Source organism: Budorcas taxicolor, chromosome 11 (assembly GCF_023091745.1).
Source record: "Budorcas taxicolor isolate Tak-1 chromosome 11, Takin1.1, whole genome shotgun sequence".
Taxonomy (NCBI): domain Eukaryota; kingdom Metazoa; phylum Chordata; class Mammalia; order Artiodactyla; family Bovidae; genus Budorcas; species Budorcas taxicolor.
The window spans coordinates 26,529,419-26,542,924 of record NC_068920.1 but is presented as its reverse complement, the minus strand read 5'-3'; the positions used below and the strand labels follow the sequence as shown (position 1 = coordinate 26,542,924).

Genomic DNA, 13,506 nt, shown 5'->3' with positions numbered 1-13,506 from the left:
TTAGACTTTATAGAGTAAATATGTCTTTGACTAATCATTAAAACATAAGCCATCTCTTCTGAATCTGTTTTGATGCCCAGAAATAAACTCAGTAGGCCCGTGAGAAAATGGCATTGATTCACCAAGTCTTAAGTGTCTTTCATACATTTCACTTCCTAGCACATTTCTAGGCAAAGAAGAGGTACTCAATCAATCTTTATGGAATAGAATGAGAATATGAATTAATAAAAGAATGCCTGATGAAATACATATATAATTACTCTCTCCTTAGGTCCAAATACATATATAAGTGAAAGTAAAAGTGAAGTCGCTCAGTTGTGTCCAACTCTTTGCGACCCCATGGACTCTAGCCCACCAGGCTCCTCTGTCCATCCATGGGATTTTCCGGGCAAGAGCACTGGAGTAGGTTGCCATTTCCTTCTCCAGGAGGATCTTCCCGACCCAGGGATTGAACCTGGGTCTCCTGCATTTCAGGCAGACGTTTTTACAGTCTGAGCCACCAGAGAAGTCAACGTGCTATATTCAGAACCACAAAACACCAAAATATATTGGAAGATTAATAGCTATTAACAGCAATATAGCCATAGTAGTTTTTCTTTATCATTTTCCAGCAAATAACTGAGCACTAACAGGCTCAGAAATAGGTCTGAAAAAGAGAATCTTTCAGAAAAGTTATGCCCTAATAGTTGCAATTATTGGAAAACCAAGAATCAAGTGAGAGAAATGTATAAAAGTAAATTAAAGCTTTATCTATGAGGAATTGGATATAAAACATACATAAAATTTTAAAAATTAGTTTATTTAACACTTCCTATCAATTATATTTTATACAAATTATAATCATTTATATCTAATTTTTATATCTTATATATCAATATGCATTACATATGTCATATGTATTTTATATGTATAATATATATAACAGGAACAGGCAAATGGAAAATATGGTTAAAGAAATTATATCTATGTACAACAGCATTCAAGGATAACAAATATCTAAGAATCTAACAAGTATTTTGAAATAAAATACAAATGTGCTTCTACAAGTAATAAAATATATTAAGATATATTCAAAATAATTGGAGAGATAAGTCATATTTAAGAAGAAGAGAATATGTTTAATAGTTTGGTCCTTCTGAGAGTCAGTGAAATGCAAATCAAGACCAAAATGCAATGCCATTTTATATCAATCTCTTGCATAAAAATTAAAAACTGTGACAATACAACTCATACAAAACAGCTGAAAGTTTTTCTGAAGGACTGAATAGATATTTTTCCAAAGAAGACATACAGATGGCCAACAGGCATATGAAAAGATATTCAGTATTGCTCTTCATCAGAGAAATGTAAATCATAACCACAATGAGACATCAATTCATACCTGTCAGAATGGCTATCATCAAAAAGTCTGCAAATAACAAATGTTGGGGAGGATGTGGGAAAGAGGGAATCCCTGTATATGTTGGTGCTAAAGTAAATTTGTGCAACCACTATGGAAAAAAGTATGGAGGGGCCTCAAAAAAAGTAATAGAACTACTGTATGATCCAACAATTCTACTTCTGGGTATATATCCAGAGAAATAAAGTCACTATAAATAAAGAGATATCTACTTCCCCATGTTCACAGCAGCATTATTTACAATAGCTAATACATGGAAACAACTTAAGTGTCCATCAATGGATAAATGGATAAAGAAAATATGGTCTACATATATAATGAAATATTATTTAGCCATTATGTGTCAGTCATTCAGTCACGTCCAACTCTTTGTGATCCCATGGACTGTAGCCCACCAGGCTACTCTGTCCATGGGATTCTCCAGGCAAGAATACTGGCATGGGTTGCCATTTTCTTCTCTAGGAAATCTTCCCAACCTAGGTATCAAACATGGTATTCTGCATTGCAGGCAGATTCTTTACCATCTGAGCCACCTATATAATCAAATATTCTTCAGCAAGAAGGAAATCTTGTCATTTGTGACAACATGAATTGAGAACATTATGCTAAGTGAAATAAAATAGACAATTAAAGGTAAATATTATATGATTTTACATGTGGTATCAATAAAAAATCAAACTCATAGAAAAAGAGAACAGATTGGTGGCTGCTAAAAGTTGGGGTGAGGGGGTAATGAGTGAAGGTGGTCAAAAGATACAAATTTCTAGTTATAATATAAATATGTTCTCAGGCTTTAATGCACAGCCTGGTGACTAAAGATAACAAAACTGTATTGTGCATTCGAAAGTTGCTAAGATAGTAGTCAGTCTTAAAGTTATCACAAGAAAAAACTGTGATTATCTGAGGTGATGGATATTAACCAAACTTAGTGTGATCATCATTTTATAACTTATAGGTATATTAAATCATTATTTTGTACACATTAAAGTTATACAATGCTACATGTCAATTGCATCTAAATAAAACTCAGGGGAAAAAACATGCAGCTCATTTTATGTCAATTACATCTCAATGCTGCTAAGTCGCTACAGTCGTGTCCGACTCTGTGCGACCCCGTAGACGGCAGCCCACCAGGCTTCCCCGTCCCTGGGATTCTCCAGGCAAGAACACTGGACTGGGTTGCCATTTCCTTCTCCAATGCATGAAAGTGAAAAGTGAAAGTGAAGCCGCTCAGTCGTGTCTGGCTCTCAGCGACCCCATGGACTGCAGCCCACCAGGCTCCTCCGTCCATGAGATTTTCCAGGCGAGAGTGCTGGAGTGGGGTGCCATTGCCTTCTCTGTACATCTCAATAAAGCTGTGAAAAGAAATGAAAGAAAAGATAAATATATATTTGGGAGGATGCTGACTCCAGTAGAGAGAGCTGGATGTATACACTGTGAGAAGACTTTATGGTTAACTGCACTTTATCATTAAGATTCTAGCTTTTATGTTAAGTGGTATGTTCATAGATGTTTTTATATTATTAAAAATAATATAATGATTAGAAAATAGCAGGACAGAATGATTCAGTGATGAGATTATATTTTTAAAACAATGGTTGTAATGTTAATCTGATTCTCTATATATCCTCTTAAAAGATAATAATAATTTCCAGAACCTAGTCAAAAGTTGTTAAACCTTCACAGTAAATTACAACAACAAATTAAGTTTTACATTATCTTGGAGCAGATGATTATTTTGAATTCTACTTCAAATTTTTATCTGGAGGGAAATAATAAAAGCTGTACTCAGTTTCTTCAAGGATATGTTTTTAAGTATTTTGGCAGTTATACTCCAGGATATTTTTGTGTTTTTTAATAGTCAAGTCTAGTACAAGGAGAATGTCACATGAAAAATCGCTTTTTAAAATGGGTTGCAGGATGATGTAGCTCACCTATGACCTATGCCATTTCTTTGTGCATTCAGACATGAAACTTAAAAATCTCATCTGAGAAGCATGGCTTTTAATGCCCCAACTTTGGAAAAGGTGGAAAGATATTAGCCTAGTATTGCCTTATTTTTTTCTGGTGTTAAAGGGTGGAGTGACATGCGGATGTGAGATATTTTTCTGAGGTTTCTGGCAAGTATCACACCTCTGACCATGATCTCTCCCATGATCTCAACCTGGGGACTTGAGCCAAATATTCCCCCATTGGTTTTTCTCCTCTAATATATGGGCTTGTAGCAGACCTTAAATCATGGTTTGGTAATGTATTTAAAGCTATGACTTTAATAGTCCTGAAATGCTCAGGTTTTGCTAGAAAGATAATGAAATAAACTAGTAGTTATGAACTCGTCAAAACAGATGTTGGTGTAGGTCTTTTATTATTACACAAATCCAGGCAGAAATTCACATAGAATACAATCTGGAAGATGGCCCCGGAGTTGTAAACCATTCAGCCTTCAATTGTTAGAGAAAAGCTTAAACCATATCAGAAGTCAGTGTATGTTGATTACTAAATTTTATTCTCCAGGAGTAAAATTAATTGCTAATCAGGAAATCATTGCATAAGCTTTCTGATTTTATGAATCTTTATAATTGGTATTTTTAGTAAAATGAATTGGGAAAATGATTTCCTAACAACAAGTTTTGAACACATAACTTACTGTTCTTAATTTTGAAAATACTCAAAATCTTGCACAAGAAATCAAGACAATAAATCGTCATTTTATACCCATCAGTGTTGCCATTTCTTCTCACCATTTTTCAAATAATAAGTGATTTAACCTATGTTTTCAAAATAAGCAAAATAAAAATAAACAACTTCAGCTGCTGAGAACAGAGTTCTGAGATGGGGCACAAGAGGTTCAGTCCAACATTGCCTGCTCCTTCCTTGTACATATATATCTTCTCTATCAGACGGCCTGCCTCATGGAGTGATCATGCCTTGATCATTACAGAAGACACAGAAAAGAATTAGTGGAACAGATACAGTCTCCTCTAATACAACTGGCCTTGTGCCATACTTGATACTCATCTATATGTCTAATGGTCATCTTATTTTTAATTATTTCATTGGGTTAAGCAAGGAAATGCTTATTTCTAGAGGCAGAACTACTATATATAATGAAATTTATAGTTTTTATGTCATTAGTTTTTCTTAATTGCCCATCGGAAAAGTTATAGTTCATTGATGGTAAATGAAAAATCAGTCTTCAGCTCTAACCAGCACTGAGCCTTGTGATTTTTGCCACTTTTATTTAATTTACAGATAATAAAACCCAGAGACTTAAGTTATTAGGTAGCTTGGTCATGTGTCTTCTACTACTATAGTTATCATGAAAAACTCTAATTGACTAGCACTTGAATATGAAGTTTGGTATTTATATATCAAAGTGTAATGGAAATATTTACCCAGAGTTTTCTAGCACTTGGCAGAAATTCTTAGTTTAGGAGATCAAGAATTCAGATCCTTTCTCTGTTTGTCAACTTGATATCTCTTATTCTTTAACATGATAAATTCTACTTTCCTTCAGAAATAATGTTTACTGTTGACTGATACAGTGTAAGTGAATAGGCATTATTTACAAGTCTAATAACCAACATGTGCTCCACCTACTATCTGATAGCAACATACAGTATCCCACAGTGATGAAAACTCATCAGGATATTGCAGAGAAACTGGTGTCAAAATTCAGTAAGTCTAATAAAAATTCATATTGGATTAAATAATAAAAATGAAAATAATATTCAGTAAGAAATTAAACCTTATGACCCAGCAATCCCACTGCTGGGCATACACACCGAGGAAACCAGAACTGAGACACGTGTACCCCAATGTTCATCACAGCACTGTTTATAATAGCCAGGACATGGAAGCAACCTAGATGTCCATCAGCAGATGAATGGATAAGAAAGCTGTGGTACATATACACAATGGAGTATTATTCAGCCATTAAAAAGAATACATTTGAATCATTCTAATGAGGTGGATGAAACTGGAGCCTATTATACAGAGTGAAGTAAGCCAGAAAGAAAAACACCAATACAGTATATTAACACATATATATGGAACTTAGAAAGATGGTAATGATAACCCTGTATGCGAGACAGCAAGAGAGACACAGATATATAGAACAGTCTGTTGGACTCTGTGGGAGACGGTGAGGGTGGGATGATTTGGGAGAATGGCACTGAAACATGTATAGTATCATATATGAAATGAATCGCCAGTCCAGGTTCAATGCATGATACTGGATGCTTGGGGCTTGTGCACTGAGATGGTTCAGAGGGATGGTACGGGGAGGGAGGAGGGAGGGGGGTTCAGGATGGAGAACACATGTATACTTGTGGCAGATTCATGTTGATGTATGGCAAAACCAATACAATATTGTAAAGTAATTAACCTCCAGTTAAAATAAATAAATTTATATTTTTTTAAAAAAGAAATTAAGCCTTAGTCTTTAAGCTTCTCAGCAAGACTGATAAATTGCAATGACATGAGTATGGAAGAAGTCACAGAAAATAATGACGTTAGTTAGATTCCCTTTCTGCTAGAATTTTTACTTAAATAATCAATGAAATATTTATGCACATGTACAAGGATATTCACATGTGTGGAAGAATAGATTCAAGGGATTAGATCTGATATATAGAGTGCCTGAGAAACTATGGACAGAGTTTCATTACATTGTACAGGAGGCAGTGATCAAGACCATCCCCAAGAAAAAGAAATACAAAAAGGCAAAATGATTGTCTGAGGAGGCCTTACAAACAGCTATGAAAAGAAGAGAAGCAAAAGGCAAATGAGAAAAAGAAAGATATACCCATTTAAATGCAGAGTTCCAAAGAATAGCAAGGAGAGATAACAAAGCCTTTCTCAGTGATCAGTGCAAAGAAATAGAGGAAAACAATAGAACGGGAAAGACTGGAGATCTCTTCAAGAGAATTAGAGATGCCAAGGGAATTTTCATGCAAAGATGGGCACAATAAAGGACAGAAATGGTATGGACATAACAGAAGCAGAAGATAATAAGAAGAAGGGGCAAGAATACACAGAAGAACTATACAAAAAAGATCTTCATGACCCAGATAATCACAATGGTGTGATCACTCACCTAAAGTTAGAAATCCTGGAATGTGAAGTCAAGTGGGCCTTACAAAGCATGACTATGAGGAAAGCTAGTGGAGGTGATGGAATTCCAGTTAAGCTTAATCAAATCCTAAAAGATGATGTTGTGAAAGTGCTACACTCAATATGCCAGAAAATTTGGAAAACTCAGCAGTAGCCACAGGGCTGGAAAAGGTCAGTTTTCATTCCAATCCCAAAGAAAGGCAATGCCAAAGCATGCTCAAACTACTGCACAATTGCACTCATCTCACATGCTAGCACAGTAATGCTCAAAATTCCCCAAGCCAGGCTTCAACAGTACATGAACCATGAAATTCCAAATGTTCAAGTTGTATTTAGAAAAGGCATAGGAACCAGAGATCAAATTGCCAACATCCATTGGATCATCCAATAAGCAATAGAGTTCTAGAAAAACATCTACTTCTGCTTTATTGACGATGCCAAAGCCTTTGACTGTATGGATAGCAACAAACTGTGAAAAATTCTTCAATAGATGGGAATACCAGACCACCTGACCTGCGTCCTGAGATATCTGTATGCAGGTCAGGAAGCAACAGTTAGAACTGGACATGGAACAACAGACTAGTTCCAAATTGGGAAAGGAGTACATCAAGGCTTTATATTGTCACCTTGCTTATTTAACTTACATGCAGAGTACATCATGCGAAATGCCGGGATGGATGAAGCACAAGCTGGAATCAAGATTTCCAGAAGAAACATCAATAGCCTCAGATATGCAGATGACACCACTCTTATGGCAGAAAGTGAAGAAGAACTAAAGAGCCTCTTGTTGAAAGTGAAAGAAGAGAGTGAAAAAGTTGGCTTAAAGCTCAACATTCAGAAAATGAAGATCATGGCATCTGGTCCCATCACTTCATGGAAAATAGATGGGGAAACAGTGCAAACAGTGACAGGCCTTATTTTGAGGGGCTCCAAAATAACTGCAGATGGTGACTGCAGCCATGAAATTAAAAGACGCTTACTCCTTGGAAGGAACATTATGACCAACCTAGACAGCATATTCAAAAGCAGAGACATTACTTTGCCAACTAAGGTCTGTCTAGTCAATGCTATTTTTCTAGTAGTCATGCATGGATGTGAAAGTTGGACTATAAAGAAAACTGAGCATTGAATAATTGATGCTTTTGAACTGTGGTGTTGGAGAAGACCCTTGAGATTCCCTTGGACTGCAAAGAGATCCAATCTGTCCATCATAAAGGAAACCAGTCCTGAATATTGATTGGAAGAACTGATGCTGAAGCTGAAACTCCAATACTTTGGCCTCCTGATGCAAAGAACTAACTCATTGGAAAAGACTCTGATGCTGGGAAAGATTGAGGGAAGGAGGAGAAGGGAATGACAGAGAATGAGATGGTTGGATGGCATCACTGACTCAACAGACATGAGTTTGAGTAAACTCTGGGAGTTGGTGATGGCCAGGGAGGCCTGGAGTGCTTCAGTCCATGGGGTCACATAGAGTCGGACATGACTGAGCAACTGAACTAAACTGAACACACATGCATAGACACACATACTATCTCAAAACTCCAAATATCATCTGCCTAAATTTTTTATCTTTTGTTGGACAAAACACAAATCAATCTTTTTTCAGTTCTGTATTAAATCTTGGGTATTTTTTGTACTTGATAAGCATTCTAGAAAAGGATGACTTAAATATTTATGTATGTCCATAACATTTATTTTCCCATGTATCTGTCACAAATCTGATTTTTGAAATCATTCCTTTTGCTACCCTTTTCTTTCCATGATATTGAGTTTTCTCCAGTGAGTAGTTTAAGTCATCCATTCTGCCATTTTCATTACCAGTGAAATTGATAAGTAAGGTGCTATGGATGATTGCTTCAAAAGTATCAGAAATATTGCTATGATCAGAATGCTTAGCTCTAATTATATTCTGGACAGACCAATATTTAGGTAGAAAAGGCTATATCATATCTTCTATGATACAGGACTTTGAAATATTTACCAAACTATTTAGGTGGGATGGATGAGAAGGAGTTTAATTGAGAAATACCCATAAATAGGTAAATTCTCCTATTTCATTTCTCATATTTCTAAAGGGTTTATTATTATTAGAATTAAAACAAGGATACACATTTGCCATTTCTTTGGTTCCTTGAGTATTTATACATGGCTGTAGCATTCCTATTGCCCCAGAGGAATTTTGTTTCTTAGTTTCCATTTATTGATAAAAATCTTGGGAAAATTAGGCAACATAATTATTAAGAGAACTAGGTAATTGGCCCCCAAAGTTCAAATATTCTTGGATTGCTGGAGTTTTTTGTATTTTAAGAAATAACAATCAGTGACCCACTTCTAGTATAACCAAGAAATCTTCTACAGAATCTAATCCTGCTGCAGATAAGAACTATGAACTCTGGACAATTTTTTAAAGTGAATTATGATGCTATAAATGAACAACAGCAGACAGTATTTCAGGAGTAAAATTTTTGAGAAAAGGGGATAACTCCTATGATTTTCTATTTCTAAGGTTTTTTGTCAAAGTTAGCTGCACATAAAGCAACTAAAATTTTGATAGAAAACATAGGAACTTTTTGCTTTGAAGAATCAGAGAACAGAATTTGAAGCAACTAACAGCCGTTTAAAAGCGAGAGGGATTCAACAAAGGTGAGAACTAGTGATAGAAACAAACTTTGTATAAACTGTGTATAAACTTTGCCTAAATCATTTCACTCCTGAGCCACACATGCTTTTGATAGCCTCCAGAAAAAAACTGAGAGACAAAATTAAGCTGAGATCTGAGATACTGAATTTGGAGTTGAATTCCTACAAGTAAACTTCCTGCTAAAATAACAAAATTTTAAGTTTTTTTGAATGAATAAAACAGATGCCCCAACTTCACAGCATATCAGTGTTCAAAATATAATCCAAAATTACTCTGCGTATGAAGAACCAAAAAGATTTGACCCATTTTGAGTAGAAAAGATAATCTTGAAATAACCCATATTTTACAATTAGCAGGTAAGTATTTTTAATAGCAATTACATAAATATTCAAGAATATAAAGGGAATTATGCTCACAATGAATGGGTAAGAAATAGAAACTATAGAAAGAAACAAATAGACATTATTTACATGAAACATATAATATCTAAAATTTAAAAATAATAATATGGAGGAAAGAAAATCAGTGAACATGGAGAGAAAAAATAGAGAGAATTTGGGGAAAAAAAAGAAAACAGAACCTCAAGAAAATGTGGAACTATATCAAAAGATCTCACATACATGTACTTGGAGTCCCACAGAAGACAAGACAGAGAATTGAGCAGACAATGTGTTTGAAGAAATAATGTCCATCATTGTCTTCATTTGGTGACATACATAAATTTAAACAGGCATGAAGTTTTGCAAGCATCAAGATGGATAAATATGGAGAAAACCATGCCCAAGGCACATCATAGTCAAAACACTAAATACTAAAGATAGAAAAAGTCTTGAAAGGAGACAAAAATAAAACAGCACACTACCTACAGAGGAGAAATAGCATGAATTTCTCCTTAGAAAATATAAAGTGAGGAAGCAATGAACCAATGTCTTGAAAGTTATTAAGAAAACAATGAATTGTATATTCTAAAAAAATTATCTTTTAAGAATAAATGTAACATGAAATGATTTTCCAATAAAGGAGAAAAATTAAGATAATTTATATCCAGCAGACCATCACTACAAGAAATGCTAAAGAAATCTTCAAAACTGTTTAGAGAAAACATTACTTCATTGTCCTGTGGGGCTTATATTTTCATGTATGTGTAATATATATGACAACTACAGCTTTAAAAAATGGCTGCACAATTTCTCCATTTTACATAAAATGGTGTAATATTATCATTTGGAGAAGGAAATGGCAACCCACTCCAGTGTTCTTGCCTGGAGAATCCGAGGGAGGAGGAAGCCTGGTGGGCTGCTGTCTCTGGGGTCGCACAGAGTTGGACACGACTGAAGCGACTTAGCAGCAGCAGCAGCAGCAGAATGAAAACTAACGTTTACTGAAATCCGTAGAGCAACCACTAAAAATAATGTAAAGTTCAGTTCAGTTCAGTTGCTCAGTCGTGTCCGACTCTTTGCGACCCCATGGATCGCAGCATGCCAGGCCTCCCTGTCCATCACCAACTCCTGGAGTTCACTCAGACTCGTGTCCATCGAGTCTGTGATGCCATCCAGCCATCTCATTCTCTGTCGTCCCCTTCTCATCCTGCCGCCAATCCCTCCCAGCATCAGAGTCTTTTCCAATGAGTCAACTCTTCGCGTGAGGTGGCCAAAGCACTGGAGTTTCAGCTTCAGCATCATTCCTTCCAAAGAAATCCCAGGGCTGATCTCCTTCAGAATGGACTGGTTGGATCTCCCTGCAATGTAAAAGGTCAAGCCAAAAAAGCCAATAGATACATCAAAATGAAATTCTAATGATACTTAATCCAAAAGAATGAAGAAAAGGAATAATTAAAAAAAAAAAGTAACAAATAGCAAAAGGATATATATAAATCACAACTGTGTCAATAATTACATTATATATTATGGACTAAGCACTCCAATTGAAAGTCAGTGATTATCAAATAGGTAAAGAAATGAATACAATTAACTATATGTTATCTATAAGTGTTTCCCTTTAAATATAAAGATCCAGAGAAGTTGAAAGAAAATGGATGGGAAAGGGTTATGCCATGCTTACAGTATGCCTAAGAAGGTTGGAGTGACTATGTTAACATCAGATGACCTAATCTTTAAGAGAAAAGTATTTCCAGAGGTAAACAGAGAAATTCTCATAGGTAACAGATAGCTGTTTATGTGGTTTATACAGAACTTCAAAACTATATGAAGAATTTGACAGAGTTTATAGAGACACCCTGACACTCGCCATTGGAGATTTTAACACCTCTCTCTCAGGAGCTAATAGAACACCTAAACAAACAAACAAAATCAATAGGTTGTTTTAGTAACTGTGTCACCCACCTTGCCCTAACTGTTATGTATAGAACACTGTACCCAACAACTGCAAAAGACATATTCTTTTCATGAGCACTTAGTATGTTCATCAAGACAGAAATTATGCAAGAATATAAAGCAAATCAGATTAGTATAATTAAATCATGCAGAGTATGTTCTCTGGCTACAAGGGGTATATTTATAAATCAAAAACCATAAAATATCTAGGAGAACCACATGTATTTTCAAATTAAATATGACACTTCTAAATAACCCATGGGTCAGAGAAGAAATGATAAAAGAAATTGAACAAGGTTTCAAAAATGAATGATACTGATGAAGCAGATCAGATTTTTGTGGTATACAGCTTAATCAGTGCTAAAGGAAATTACAATTTAAAGCGCTTATATTAGAGATGAAATAATAATCACTCTATATCAGAGATAAAGGAGAGATCCAACAGAATGAGATGAATTTTAAATTCCCCCAAGGCTAAGACAGGTTACCGGATATTTTGGAGAAAAGGTTAGCCTTTTAAATTGGACTTCTTTTCCTTTCAATCTTTTCTCTCAACCCAAGAGTCCCAATACTTAGTTAAGCAGCTAAATTTGGATTGAGTGTATCTACTTCTTCCGTTTCTTTCTACTTCCTTTTCTTATGGTACAGCCACGTTTTAAAATTTTGTTTATTGATTGATCTATTTGGCCTCACCATGTGGCTTTCAGGCTCTTACTTCCTCCACCAAGGATCAAACCCTCTACCTACGCACTGACAGCGCAAAGTCTTAACCACTGGACTGCCAGGGAAGTCTTTCTTCTTACTTCCTTACTCCTCATCTCCTATCTCAGGTCCTTGATTGATGGTTCATAAAGAAATCAAGCTGAATTAGTCCTCAGATTCAGTGGTCTTCTTGTTCTGGTATCAATACTAGTACTGTGGTTGATGGATATATCAGTCCTGCAGATTTTCTTAAAGATTAACCATTCTGAATGACTAAGGTGGGCTATTCCTACAGGGATTCCTTACCTGGGCCAAATGTGAAAACAAATCTGACTCACAGATATCCTTCAAGTGAAGTTAATCATTAAGTTCAGAACTTAACCTTGTAAACTTTGAAAACCTAGATTCAGAATGAGAAAGAGAATCTGTATGGTCCTCCCATCCAGTGCTGATGCCTGAGTCAGGAGAACTAGCCCAGACCCGATCAAGGAAGTATTATTTCCAAGTTACAGACACTAGGCAAACTCACAGAGATGAAAAATTGGACTAGCATTTTTCACCTTTTAAATTTTGACAAGCTAATAATCAGTTTACCTTATTTCATTATGTAAATTTTATACAAACTTTTTTTTCTTTTGGCCACAACAGGCAGCAGACCAGGGATGGAATTAGCACGCCTTGCATTGCAAGCTTGGAGTCTTAACCACGGGACTATCAGGGAAGTCCCTAAATTTTGAATAGTGATGAGAGACATAAAGCCTAGAATACACAAAATACTGATTTTAACCTCTATCATTTTCTGCCATATAAACACAAATCATATAACATCTAAATGGTCCTCTATCTTTAAGAGATGTAATACACATAATGTAGTCGAAAGAGGACTTCCCTGGTGGCTCAGATGGTAAAGCGTCTGTCTACAATGCAGGAGACCCAGGTTCGATCCCTGGGTCAGGAAGATCCCCTGGAGAAGGAAATGGCAATCCACTGAAGTACTATTGCCTGGAAAATCCCATGGACAGAGGAGCTTGGTAGGCTACAGTCCATGGGGTCACAAAGAGTTGAAAACGACTGAGCGACTTCACTTTCTGCAGTCGAAAGAAGTTGAAAGTATTAGTCACTTAGTCGTGTCTGACTCTTTGTGACCCCCATGGACTGTAGCCCACCAGGATCCTCTGTCCATGGAATTCTCCAGGCAAGAATACTAGAGTGGGTAGCCATTCCCTTTCCCAGGGAATCTTCCTGACCCAGGGATTGAACCCGTGTCTTTTGCATTGCAGGCAGATTCTCTACTGTCTGAGCCACCAGGGAAG

The 13,506-nt window shown here is 36.0% G+C and overlaps 1 non-coding gene across 1 annotated transcript; it reads left to right on the top strand.

The window, feature by feature from the left end:
* The first annotated feature begins 13,079 nt into the window (after window positions 1-13,079).
* On the top strand, window positions 13,080-13,152 carry TRNAC-ACA (transfer RNA cysteine (anticodon ACA)). The gene has a single exon. It is a non-coding gene; the product is annotated as a tRNA-Cys (tRNA).
* Window positions 13,153-13,506: the final 354 nt, after the last annotated feature.